Source organism: Calidris pugnax, unplaced genomic scaffold (genome assembly GCF_001431845.1).
Source record: "Calidris pugnax isolate Ruff unplaced genomic scaffold, ASM143184v1 scaffold208, whole genome shotgun sequence".
Taxonomy (NCBI): domain Eukaryota; kingdom Metazoa; phylum Chordata; class Aves; order Charadriiformes; family Scolopacidae; genus Calidris; species Calidris pugnax.
Window position 1 is genome coordinate 2,013,875 of NW_015090967.1, and position 14,296 is coordinate 2,028,170.

The 14,296-nt window shown below is 36.4% G+C and overlaps 1 protein-coding gene across 4 annotated transcripts in view; it reads left to right on the plus strand.

Moving 5' to 3' along the window:
* The window catches only part of DENND4C (DENN/MADD domain containing 4C), a 75,300-nt gene that overhangs the window by 1,007 nt on the left and 59,997 nt on the right, over positions 1–14,296 (plus strand). The window lies entirely within an intron of this gene.

Consider the following 14,296-nt stretch of genomic DNA (forward strand, 5'->3'; position numbering starts at 1 on the left):
AAAACAAAACAAAACCAAAAAACCTAAAGCCATAACTTTTAATCAGCCTTTACTATCAGCTGGAGATATCTGATGGGTCTTTGCTGCGTGACCAGTTAATCTGTAGCAGCAGGATCTGGTGACAGGCTAGTGCCTTCCTATGTCAAATAGGGGAAAAATATTTACAGAAGCTGTCAGAGGCTTTAAATGCTGATTAACTCTGCTGTTAATGCCAAACACGATCTTCCGAAGGGTCCAAGCACAACTTTAAATATTCTTGATGCTGCACTCCCAGAAAGGATGCAAAAACCGAACAAAGTTATACCAAATCTAAATTACGTGCCTGTTCTGTACCAATCTTTTTAATGCACTTTTCTCTTGATGTTAAGATCAAGCACGTTGCAAATGTGGACTGTTGTGCTGATTTCAAACTTAATGCCTGTGGCTAAACTTTTAGATCTGCATGAGGATTTAGCTTGTAAACAGTCAGGACGTTCGATCCTCTTGCTTTTTTATTTTTTTTCTGTAAGCTGTGTTAGTGTGTCTTCTGGTGACTTCTCTGGTATTTTCTTGGCTTATTATGGCGTTTTTAACCAAGCTCAATTTGAGCCTGTTCAAGGACATGTTACTGAAAATGATTTGCTTTTGGTTACTTTTGTTGGCTATTGTCTTGTGTAGACTAAACACAAAGTTAGTAAAAGTTTTTGCATCACTCTTTTTAAGGTAGCATGTTAGGAATTAAGGCAGTGAACGTTCTCTGTGTTCTTGGGGGAAAAATAATGATGGAATGCAAATTACTTGATACCTCATTGGAAAATGAAAGGATTTTTATTTGTATTTTCTTGTGAAAAGCAGTCATCACCAAACTTAAGTGGCTAACCAGACTACTAAGCAGAATAGCATATTTATTTCAAATAATAAGGACACAAACTAAAAAAAAAATAATTAAAAGTGTTAGGTAGCTTGAGGATGCTTTTATTATAAATGTGACAGTCTTTTTTTTAAGACTTTTTAAAAAATAATTGGCTTACAGGCAGCTTTTTGCCATTCCAGAGGGTATGAAATGCTAATAATGCATTCTGTCTTGAGTGGTGCCATGAAAGAGTTCAGTAGAAACCAGAAATGTAAATATTGGCTTGCCTACATGATTTCTGACTTCTATGTTAAAATGGTTACTAACACATATAGACACTTACTACTGCTAAAATCTCAAAAATTGGATTAGTTTTTAAAAAATCTTATAAATCAAGATGGGCGTTTTCTTACATACTTATGGATTAGTGTGTTACTTCTGGCTGTTCCATCTTGGTTTAAGGTTGGGCTCTCTGTAGCCAAAAGTAATCGTAATGACCTCTTCTTGGACCATATCTTTCATGTTTGTTTTCTTGTCTGAAGATTTTGTGGGGGATTTCTTTCTGATCAACATTTGTATTTTTTTTTTGAATGAAAATCATCAAGCTCAAGCAAAACTGGCATATCCCGACAGCGGTATGAATAACAACCCTCTGACTCAACATGTATGAATTCTCATTTGGAGTAGCAGTGCTAAATATTCTTGAAATGTAGTGCTTGAAATGGTAGCTCCTTATGTTTGTTTCTTACTTGGGTCTGCCTTTGATCAATGGAGAATTGAATCTGGAATTCAAGCTCAGCGTGCTTTAAGGATAGATGAATTCTAGCGTTGATGCATGTGTCTGGGTCTGCTTAAAAATGTGATAGGAGAAAGGTCTTGATGGAATGAGGTAGAAAAGGTATATTGCCAGAGTTGTAAGTCTCTTGGCTGATTGTCTTATTTGTTAAGCTTTCAGATACATTTCAATGGCAGTCATAGGCATGGAGCAGTAAGCTTAAAGGCTGCATGTTTCATGGTCTACTGGTTTCATGTAGCAGTGTCTCCTTCTCTGATTAACTTGGCCTGCTGACTGAAATAGCAGCAAAAGTCACCTGTAACCTCCAAATCTGGCATGTTTTTGTAGAAATCTGTCTTGTACGACTTTTTTTTTTTTTCCTGTGCTAGCTAGATAGTCATCCCAAGGCACAGATGACGCACCTTCAGTATGCTGCTTTCTTGAATAATGTCAGAGATACTGAAGATCTTGGTGTAGGTGTCCTCTAAAATAGTTCATGGGGATCATAGTCATAGTTAATAAATTGCTTCCCATGTGACTGGCCAGATAGTTGTCCATTGCTGCTTATTCAAATCTGTAAAATGAGAATCAGTTTGCTGCGCTGTACAGCGTGAGACTTGCTTTCCTCCTGCAGTGCTTCGGACTGTAGACCTAAGTCTTTGGAGTTTTTTGATTTACTGTTGAGATTCTGTCTTGCTACAAAAACCATCCCTCAAAATTTTTGCTCTCAGTTATGCAGAAATGTGATGCTGCTCCTTTCCCCTTGGATAAAAAAGTAGTGGTGTTGGAAGTGCCGGTGACGATAACGAGAGTGTGTGCTTTCTGCAAATTGGTGGAGGTGAAGGCTCGCAACCTGGGCCTCTGTGCAAATGGTTGTTAGAAGCGAAGTGACGTAGTTCAAGGCTGTGTCTGGACAACAAGATAGGTTATAGTTGAGTGTGGCTCTTTCATGTTCAGTTATTCTTGTGGCTGCATCTGTCACAAAATGTGCGCATACAGGCTTACTTCTTCTGAAGTTTCAGAAATGCAGTTATGCTGTGCTGTGCATTCCAAGCTGGAATAGAGCAGAAAGCTTTGTCTTAGTTGATATCTCAATCTAGTCCTTTGTTTCTACTTACAGGCTCTTCAAGCGTATAAATGTGGTCCTTATTTTTACTGTTTGCTTTGGCAGACAGGAAAATTGAAAACTATTTTCAGAATAGTAAAGATAATAATGATGTTCTCTATTTATGCATGTGACTCTTTGTTTTCACTTTTTTTTTTTTCAAGAGCAGGGTACTCAAGATTGTTGATATAGAGAACAGTAAAAAAGGTACCCCTGATTTCTTGCCTAAAGGTTGGCTTGTATGTCATTAAACATTCCTTTCATTTTGTTTCAGTTAAATGCACTGAGCCAGTTTTGCCTTATTCTGCTTTCATCTTCACATTTTGTGACACTTCAGTTCCTTTCCTTTACTCTCCAAAACCTCTCTAAAGAGACTTGATGCTTTTCAGGCATCAACCAAAAGCCTGTGTTTTTCTGTCTAAAAGATGTTAAAAATAGTGTAAATCAGGGATTGACTTGCAAATTAAGTTGTTCAGTTCTGGCAGCAAAAGCTGAGTTTACAATTACAACTCTTCAAAGTAGTAGAAGCTTTCTTCCTCTTGAAATGAAAGTGTTCTCCAGTTGTGAACAAATTGCAGCTTTACTGCAAAACTTAGACATTTTTCACTAGAGAGCCCAAAACCCCATGGTTTTTTGCTTTCTGTCCTAACTTGTGCATTTCAGTGATAATTTTTGCTGTTGCAATTAATTACAGACTTTGATCAGTAAAACTTAAACTGAAGTCTAGACCCTGATGCATTCTTCAGTGCGTCTCTTCCCCTTTGCAAGTCTTTCTTGTTGAGGCATTGTGTGGCTGAAAGCAAGACTTTTTTTTTTTTTTTTTCCCTTTTTTTCCCCCCCTTTTTTTTTTATTCACACACCTCCCTGAAGATCAAAAGAATTATTTTCCAGTGGAATAAACATATCCGAGTCTTCTCTTCCAACTAATTTCTCCCTGCCCCTCCCTCTCCCCCCCTCCTTTTTTTTTTTCCTTTTTTTTTTTTTTTTCTTTTTTTTTTTTTTTTTCCTTCACCGGTTTGGCAAACCTGTGCTGCTATTCCTGGTGTCACATAACATGGCTCCAGCCTTCTTCCTTATTCCCTGGGGAAGAAACTGTACTCTCACCAGATAAGAACCCTGACATAGGTAGAAGTCTTGTGAGTAGGATATCCTCCAACCATGTCTATATAATGGGTAAACTATATCTTTCTGCTTTAAGAGGGAATGAAGGTGTAGTTCAAGTTGGGAAAAAGAGAACTACTACTAGAGAGCAGCTACCTAGGAGCAGCGTATGAAGAAAAAGAAGTTCAGGCACTTTAATGTTTCAGGAAAAGCAAGAAATCAAAATCAAGCCATGTATAGATATATAGTTAAGCCGTGAAACTTCCACAGGATATCCATCTCAGTCTAAGAGAAAGTTATAGAAAGGAAAAACTGCTGAGTCACAGCAACAGGTTATTCAGTTGGTTACTCTAATCATTGAATGGGACTATTGCAAAATACAAAAACCGGTGTGGCCAGTTCTGAACAGTAGATCAGCCAGCCGTCCTTGGAAGTAACAGCAGCAGCTTGCCTAGACTGGAGAGTTTTTTGTACCTGTGTCTTCATTGCTTTCTCACGCTTAAGTCCTCCCTCTAACATTTTAAGTCATGGGTGACCCTGATGAGAATATAAACTGCTGGATATCTAGGTGTAAGTGGGAGAAAATGGTGTGTTTGAAGGTAATATGAATTTAAGGACACTGAGGTTTAGGTTTTTTTTAAGGTCTAGACAACATCTTTTGCGGGTTTCCTTAAAACAAATCATAAAAAATAAGCTCTGTGTTTGCTAGAGAAAGTACTTTCAAGGATGTGGATAGCCTGAGAAATATGTAATGTATTTAAAACACGTGTCTTACACCTCTTAAGCTTCTGAAACCACCAAAGATGTGGCTGAAAAGGAATATATTGACAGAAGTAAACTTGAGTTTAGGGGTATCCATCTTTCTTGGCACCCTTCTTCCCCTGTTACCCAGCACGTAGTTTTTAGGGGGTAATTCCCAATTTAAGCCTGGCTTTAGGTGCCCTCAGTTATTATTTTGAGCTCCTCTTCCACTTGCTGTAGAAGAAACCTAGGAAAGCTAACCACATAAAGTTAAGTTTAGTTTTCTGGATAGGTCCTGCAGACGTCTACTAATAAAATTTGGATTTGGCAGGAGGAAGAAGAGTCCAAGTCATTTTCTTGTAAGCTTTCTAAGTCATGAACCAATGTGATGTATAGATGTGGTTTGTTAATGAATGGGAGCAGCATGCCTATTATTGGTCACATCCAGGTTTGTTTTCAGTTTGGAATATTAAAGAATAAGCAGGATATAAAAAGCAAAACTTCCTAACTGCATAAACATATTACTGTTTTCTCAAAGTTGTGATGAAACCAGAAAAAGCAAGACTACATGACTTCTGTACAATGTTTACTTGGCTCGAAGTGAATTCTTGCAGTTAGAATCATCAGTGAAAGACTTAAATTTTACTGACCTTCAATTCTTGCATAACCTTGGGGATGCATCCTTACTTAGCTTTTTTTTTTCTTTTTTCTTTTAGTTATGCCTTAGGCTTAATATAATAATTCTCCCTGTATAGGACTGTTTATATTTTGTTACATGGATAAAGTATATGCACATTACTGAAGTTTTCCAATACTAATTAGCTATATAGACAAACTTGAAATTGCACTGATATGAGAAAATCACAAGTCATAAACAGAACAGACTTTGCAAACAAAAAAGTTGATTTTGCTGCTGGTGGTGTACTTACACAGGGGCTTATACCAGAATATCTGTATGTTTCTGAAGAGCAGAATTCTTTTGTGCAGTCCTGGCTATGGTGGTACAGTTGTTCTAGGAATAAACCAAATCTACATTACATGTAATAAAAGAAGAAATATGTAGTTCAGGATTGGTAGATCAAGTAGAAAGTTTACCTTTGAAAAAAAGCACAGTATGTAACCCATGCTTTTTTTAAAAGACAGTGTCATTTCAAACTCTGATGTATATACTTTGTGGCTTTTCTGCTTTGAACGTTTTTTTTGTAGGCATCTTCTTGTAGGATAATTACATGTGAAAGCCTTAAGCTCCTTTGGTTATAATGACTCATTCACTGTGAATGTAATGACTAATGTGACATTTCAGTTTATTTTAAAGAAAACAGAACAAATCCTGCAGAAAGACTTTCATAGCTTTTCTTCTTTCTTCTGTTAGATTCAGATGTACCGCGTACGTACTATTAATCTCAAAACCTCTCCTTCTCAGTCTCTTTGATCTAACTGATTGTGCTAGGGAAAAAAATCTTATTATTAAGTCATTCCTCTAATTTTAAACTGTTTTCCTAGCTGTATTAATAGCCAGATGATGCACAAATCTGAGAAGGGAAGTTGCTTTGAGATTCAAGTGCCTAATTGTCTCTTCCTTAACTGATACGTTTGCTGGATTGAATGTCTGAGTTGAAATACTTTGCATTTGAGTTGTTCAGGCTGGTAAGTGCAAAATTATCTCGTATCACTCCATTTGTATGCCTATTCTTTTTGTCTGTATGTAGTACTGAAGCTGCCCTAGATCTGTTAAAAATGACAGAATAAGAAAAAGAAGTAAAAAAAGAGAGTGTAAAGCATTAAAACTGTTGTACAGAGGACTTTGTATGATGCCCTTTCTTTTGAGCAGGGACAGAAATGCTAGTAGCCCACCTCTCGGGTAAATCGTCCGACTGTGTAGGTATTGTCCCTCTTACCTCTTCCTAGAACCAGTAAGGCTGCTCCGCTGTACATGTAAAATATATCAGTGGAGGAGAATGAAGATGTTTCACTACTACGTACTTGGGAGCAGATTGTGAGGACTGGCATGCTTTTTAAATTTTTTTTGCAGAAGGAGGAATTGTGAATTGCACTCTATCCTGTGCAGAGAAATGAACGTAGGGGTCTCAAAACGTTTTATGCATGCCACAGCAACTGAGTATTGGGTAGAGTGCCAGGACCGTGCTGTTGTGTAAGTCGTAGGAGGGAAATGAGGAAATCTTGGAAAAGGATGTCTGCTTGAATTTCCAAGCGATTTGGAAAAAGCTGAGATCAGTCCTCTAAGTAAATTGAATAAATCTATTCGTAGATGGTTAAATTAGAAATAAGAATGCTAACACTTGTGAATTATGTACGCAATAGTCATAGCCTGCTTTAGGAAACCAGATTTTTCATTTCTAGTATATCACTACATCAATAAAAATACTATGTATCAAAATTATGTATTAAAAATATATAAAAACATGCGCAAAAAGTATTCTAAATAGAAGGACAAGTGCATGTATTAAATTATGACAGAAATGGATGTTGCAAGTAATAAAGCATAATAACAGCAACACGAGGGGCACAACAATATAAAACAGTAAGTTGACATGGCTTTTTGCATTGCTTTCTCCTTGCACAAGAAAGAATATGACTTAATATTCTGAAAGCAAATTTAACTTTTATAATAGGTAAGTTGTAGGCTCTTTGAAAGAATATTTCTCCAGATTTTTAGCCAAGTGTGTTGGAGACTGCTAGTAACGTTGGCTGAAATTTTAAAAAGAGATAACTATTTTTTTTTCCCCTTCCTTCTGTTTTTATTGTAATTAATCAGGTGTGCTTTTAGCAATGATCTGACATAAGCACTTCTTTTATTGTATATAATCTGTATATATATCAATCTGTATAGTTGATCCCAGAAAATCAAATTTCCACTAAGTGTTTTGTCTGACAACTCTTATCGTATTACTCAGCACACTGGTGTAGATATTTTGAGTAACATAATATGAATAACATAATATTAGAATATATGAATAACATATTAGATAATATTATGAGAAGGATCAAAATATGTGTAATGTCCAACTTCATGTTTACTTGCCATCTGATGAGTGATAAGGCTTCATGACAGAGAACATCAGGCTTGCTATCCTTTAATAGCTTTTTTTTTTTAAGCGTTTGAGGAAAATACTTTTTGATACATTTGTCTGTGGTCAGTAGTACTTTTCTGATACAGTATCTTTTGTGATTATTTTATTCAGAAGTTCACATAATAAACAACATCGTTTTAATATTCTAGTAAGTCCACATTAAGAAGACTGAAATAAGAGCTTTAATGGATTCAGATACTCAGTTCTCCTGAATATATATATATATCCAGAAATATAAGTGAGCACAGCAAGAAGCAAGGGTTGATAACCAAGGGCTTATAAGGGGTGGAAACATAAGTTTCTTTACCTATATTGCAGAATACAGAGGGGGAAAAAAATTTCTTGGCTTTTGTGATGAGTTTCTCTGTAAAAATCAGATGTTCTGGTTGTCTCAGAAATGACTGATAATTTTAATGGAAAAGAAACAGGAAAAATGCAAGTCAGATTTTCCACATAATGACAAAAATTTCCTTGTCTGTGGATAAAAATTAACTTTGTCAGTACAAGCTTAAGCAATATTTTAATGTTTATTCTGGAGCAGGACTTGTAGTCATAACGAAGAGTTTGAATCACTCTACATCTATGCTTTTGCAGATACACAGCCCACTTGATGACTTCTATTTGTGAATGCTTTTTCCACTTCCATACTTTGAATCTTAAGATAACGTTACTATCCTTTAGGTGGCTTTGGTCCATTTTGTTCTGGCTTTTAGAGTTGCAAGTGGTCTGCAGTGTGGTTGCGTAGGTCCTCTTGTGAATATTCTTTAAAATAAATTAGAATCATGGGAGGCAATCGCTGACAGTTACTGTGCTTCCTTACATTGCTGTGATTCATTTCTCTGTTAGTCTTTATCTAGGAACGGGAAGAGGAGCTTAGGTACTAAGCAAAGACCTTGTCTTCAGAAAGTTTTGCTAAAATGTTTCACAATGCAGAAAACACTTGGGAGAGTTGAGGGCATAAATTTTCAGGAACCCTACGCCTGCTCAAGCTTTCTGCGCGTCATTTGATGTTTGTAGTAGCTTCGTTGCAAGGTGACCTGTGAAGTGAGTGATGGAGAGGGGTTGCTCTAACTCGGAAGCCCAGCCTACGCTCTTCTCCCCATTTGCTGCAGATGTGGTAATGCAAACCCTCACTGCAAAAACGTGCTGCAGATCAAGATCGTGGTATGCCTGGTGCAGCATAAACAGCAAAAAGACAGTTCCTCCCGTAAGAGTCTTTCTGCTGCAGCTTTAAGACAAAAAGCATGAATATTCTAACTGCTGTCAAGCGTGTGGTTTGGACTTTTTAAAGCCATCTTGGCAAAAGAGAGTTTCTTAATGAGGAGTTGGCAAGAAGATTAAAAGACAGACTTCTGAAGTGTTAATAAGCTCCTGCCAAGCTTGAAAAGCAGCCGACAAAGAATGAAAATGCTGACATGAAACCGAGTGATTTGAGGCTGGTGTCATAGGCCAACCAGAAATGGGAGTCATCCTCTTAATAGCCAGTAAAGGTTTTCCATGGGGTGAGGATAGGTTCTGAAAGTGTGGATGAAGCAGTCTATATTTGATGTGATAAAGCTCTTAATGGGGAGACCTACAGAGAAGAATGACCTCTTCCTGCAGTGTGTTTTGTTTTGGTTTTTTTTCCTAAAAAAATAAAAGCGAGGAAAATAATGTTCCTCAAAACCAGTGAATGAGTTTTCCACTGTAGATTTATGGAGCCTTTAGGAGACAATTTCAAGTGGCATATGGCTGATTGTATTGTAGGCAGCTAACAAAGATGAAATCAAAGCTTAATTCTGTGATCTGCCGAATCTCTGTCGCTGGAGACTCTTGACAAAATAATTTCAATGCTAATGTTTAACTACTTCAACGGTCAGTAAAGAGATCAACAAGTAAGAGAGTATCTCAAACTCCTGCAGCTTACTTTGAGTAAAGTCTCCAGTGGATTTGAAACAGAACATCTTTTCTTCTCTCCTTTGACCTCTCAAAACTGAAACATTGTCCTCACCCCAAGCAAAAAAGGACACCAAAAAAACCTATGAAAGGCAATGTAGGAGATTTGGGCTCCCAGAAGGGAGTTAACCACTGGACTATTGTCTCTTGACTTTTTCTCCACTGTTTTATTTTTGTTTCAGGCTACTATATTTGGCTTTGTTCCAATGGAGTTTCCAATTACAGAAAGAGTTCTCTAACAAAGAATGTTTCCAGGGCTGCAGATGTTTCACTCATTACATAATACTGAGCATGGCTAACCTTTAAAGCTTGCAACTGGGGCAGTAAGTGCATTTTATAAAGTACTTCCCTTGCTCTGAGAACTATTATTATTATTAAATTTTCTCTCTTGGACTGTTTTCTTTGCAGCCTCTGGAGTAGTTGCCATCTTCTGTTATGTGAAGAACAGTTTGGGTACAACACTGATGAAACAAGATTAAACTGGTTTATTAAATGAGTGTAGCTGGACTGCTTGCTGATTATCATTCTTCCCTTCTCACATCTTTTCCATTTCTGTTTTCTGTCCTTGGCAATAGAACGTAATTTACTGGTACCAAACTTGCCTTCATTGATTCCAGCTGTTTCTCCTCTAGACTCTGTAGGTCACTTCAGAATTTATTTTTTGGCCTCACATGTCTGTAACTGATCCAGTTTTTATTCCATTGGACAGCTTTAAATTACAGTACAATAGGAAAACTTTAACTGTTTAATATGGTAGAGATAGCGTGGAGTCGTGTTTTTTCTTCTCTCTCCTCCTTTTTTTTTTTTTTTTTTTCACTTCTTCTGAGGGGCATTTTCATACTCCTGACCATCCTGGATCAGAGAGTTCATTAACCTGGTGATATTTTCAGTCATTTATAATTCAGAAGTAGCTGTTCAAATTCCTATCACAAAACTTTGCTTCTGTAAGCCTTGGTATGTTTGATACAAACATTTATATCATAACATCATTACCCCACTCTTTTACAGCAATAGTAACTGGTTTTGCTGACAACCAGAAAAAAATCAGACTATAAGCACAGTTCTGCTTCCTAAAATAGAATCTTAAATTGTTCATAGTTTGCTTTTTTGTCTTTTCTGAATAATTCCAGTTAATCAGATATAAAGTTAAAAATTTGTTACTAGTTTCCTCCCTTCGTTTGACAATTTTTGCTCCAGCAATCCAGGGAATTGCGTGCAGAAGAGGAAAACAGAAAATGCGAGGAAAATTCAGGGTAATGGAGAACAATAATGCATTTTGTGTAGGGACAAGTTTAAAATGTTATTAATTTGTTTCTAAAATAGGCAAGTCTGAAAAGCTGTAATTCTCAGTAACAAAATCGATGCTTAAGTGGCAAATGGTATACGTCTTAAAAAACTAGAGAGTTATTACTATGTAATTACCACGTATTACAATACTGGGTTTGCAAAAGTCAGTTCATTTCCTCACCATCCCTTCATATGAAGCACACTGTTGCATCATTTCAAAGCCCACTGTTTGAAAAAGAAAAACTACGTTGGAAGAATACAGACACCTGTTTCCCATTATATGAATAGTGTTTTTGTTAGTGGCTCTTGACAAAATGTCAGTAACAAATTCCCAAAGAGAGATACCAAGTATCTGTCTTAGTCAAGTTTTAAAGAAATACGCTTGTCTTTAGCCATTATAGAAGTTAGAGTTAAAAGTATGAAAGAGATCTTTTCATTTCCTACCTGAGGAGTTCTAGCCCTTGGTCTTTGGGTTTTAAGTATGTCTGCTAATTTGATGTTAAGATCCTTTTTTTATTTAATCAATTTATAAAATACAGTGTTTTTCAGCATTATCTGTAGAGCTGTGTTTGACATTTCAGAATCTTAAAGCAAAAGTGATTTGTGCTCAAACATTCACAGTTTGCAGAACTCTGGTGTTTTCTGAGAACTGTTTTTTATACCACTGGTGGGGAAAAAAAAAAGGGCAACTGTTTTATCAAATTGTTTCTAGGCTTGGTGCCTTTGCTTCCATAGGAATTTCTCGCCTGAGGTGATTTGATGTAGTACTTCTACTCCTTTCCTACTGTAGTGCCCTGGTCTGTTTGGAATGCTTTAGAAAACCTTCCCACCAACCTGACTGCATTCAATTTATGCCTGATTTTTGTGTTTGGATGCTGTTGGAAAACAGTCTGGTACACAATAGCTCATATAGAGTCAACATTTTGTCTTTGAATATGTACAAATTTGCAACAATTTAGCTATATGATGCAAAAAGCCAGTTCAGATTATTTGCAGTACCAGACCTTGATACAACTTTTCTCAACGAAATTCAGTTCACTGATAAATCATGCTATAGGAATACTCTTTAAATGTAATTGGCAAGCCTTTTATCTTTCACCTTGTTCTTCAGTTTTTTTCACGATGTTAGAGACCTGTATAAGATAATCACCTTGAAGCTTGCAACCTATTTCAGTTGTGCAACCATTGCATTCTCAAATGTTTACCTGAAAACTGCTACGAAGGAATAGTCTTGTATTTGCATATGTGCATGTTCAGACTCAGTCGTGGGTGATATCCAGCCATTCTTGTTCCACAGCTGGTTGTGTTAAGACAGGTAGAAGGTGGGCATTGCATGTCTGTGAAGTTATTTTTGCAACTGTAGTTTTTCTAATACTTCTGTGATTTAGTCAAGTGACTGTAACTGTTACTTAATTTCATAATTTATGACAAATGTGATATGCATTCCCAAAAAGAAAGTCTTTAAATGCATGTCTAGGAATTCTTTTTCTCTTGTTACTGACTGACTGTGGCTAGTAATCTACAGACTGCTTTTTTTTTTTTCTGGTTGTATCCTTGAAGTTACATTGTCTTACCTTGTCTTTTGTGTTGATGTTTTATATATATGTGTGTGTTTATATATATATTTGTGGTATTTTCTTACACATAGTAAAATCTACTTCCTAGAACTCATATGTAGACATGCCCATGTAACTTCCCTAGGTGTTGCTAATGACATATTAAGTGTTTGATAGTGTCCTTACTTCATCTGAACTCATTTAACATTATTGAATAGTCTCGTTTATAATGTTCCGTTCTCTAGTAATTTTAAGTGATCTGTGATGCATACACAGAGTGTCATTTCTGCTGTCCTGCGTGCACCAAACTGAAATGCATAAGTAGAGCTACACGCTTAATCTGAGTATAAGTGTGCTTGCATTAAAGTGGCTATAGTATGGACAAACATACTGATGTGAGTAATAATAGCGAAAGATATGCTGGAATGGAGAAGCAACTGGAGTGCTGGCTCTTTGGGAACCCCGTACGCACCCTCCAATGTGTTCTGGTTGTTAAATGGTAATATCGGTGACTGTCTTTGCATATGCTGCATACGTTTAAGCATGTATGGCTCTATATGTGGGCTAGAATAATTTCTCTATTTTGTGCTTAAAAAGGCCAATCTAAAGTTCTGATTGTCAAGTATAGTCCATGACTGCATTGTTTATTGCTCTTTAAAGAGAATTCCAAGTATTAGCTTCCATGTCTCGAAAAGCAGTTAAACAAAGACAAAATCCGAGGCAATTAGAACAAAAGCAGTCATTCTGATTTATTGAATACATTTAACACTGAGAACCACCCTCAATGTGTTCTTTCTGTTGTTGTGGAATACAACTAGAAAATAGTTTATAAAAAAATTAAAACCAACAAAACCCCAAAAAAACCCAAAAAAGCAAAACCAAAAACACCCAAAGAAAGCATTATTATTGATGCACTTCCACAAATGTAAGGTTCTAAAAAATAGTATTCATAGTGTTAGTTCTTATCATTATATCCAATAGTCGTTCCAGTGCTTTAGCACTTGGATTTAGTCATATAGACAAAACTCTTTAAGTATCCAAATTGTGTTATATCCAATAGTTGTTCCAGTGCTTTAGCACTTGGATTTAGATTTGATTTTCATAAACAACCCTATAGACAAAACTCTTTAAGTATCCAAATTGTCACTGCTGGTCAAACTTGCTAAGTTCAGGCCTTCAGGTTCTACCTTCTCCTGTCCCAAGGGACTAAACTTTATTGTTCTGATTTAAAGACACCCATTTCTGCAAAAAGGTCTTTTTTAATTGGTGTCATCAGTTTCTTTGCACCAACTTTGTTGTGCCTTTATCTTACCACTGTTATGAAATACTACATAAAGATTTTTTTACCACAGCCTGTAGTGACAGGATAAGGGGTGACAGTTTTAAACAGAGAGACGGTAGGTTCAGATTGGACATAAGGAAGACCTCTATTATGATGAGGGTGGTGAGGCAACCTGAAGGCTTAATGCAGACTGGCTGTATCTCTTTCCTGTGCATGACAAGTGATTTAGCTTCTTCAAACATGTCTTTGGCATGTTTAAAGAATCACAGTTTGAAACTAGGCATTTACAAATCTTGTTTTAATTTATTTCCATTTTCAGTTTTAATGAATAGCTGATACTGCTTTAGCTCAAGCAGTATGCTGTCTTGCTGGTTACTTATTTTAACTGTAACATGTGTATGCATGTTATGTAATGCTTTTAATGTGAAGCAGGGACATTTCCAAAGTCACTCATTAAAAGAAATTCTGCACTGTTTGCCATGGTATAAAATTAAGATTCAGCAAGCATCAATGTAGATTCTTTATACAAAGGGGAAACAAATTGTTCTTCCCATCACTTCACCAATAATGTTATTTAATCCCAGCACAAG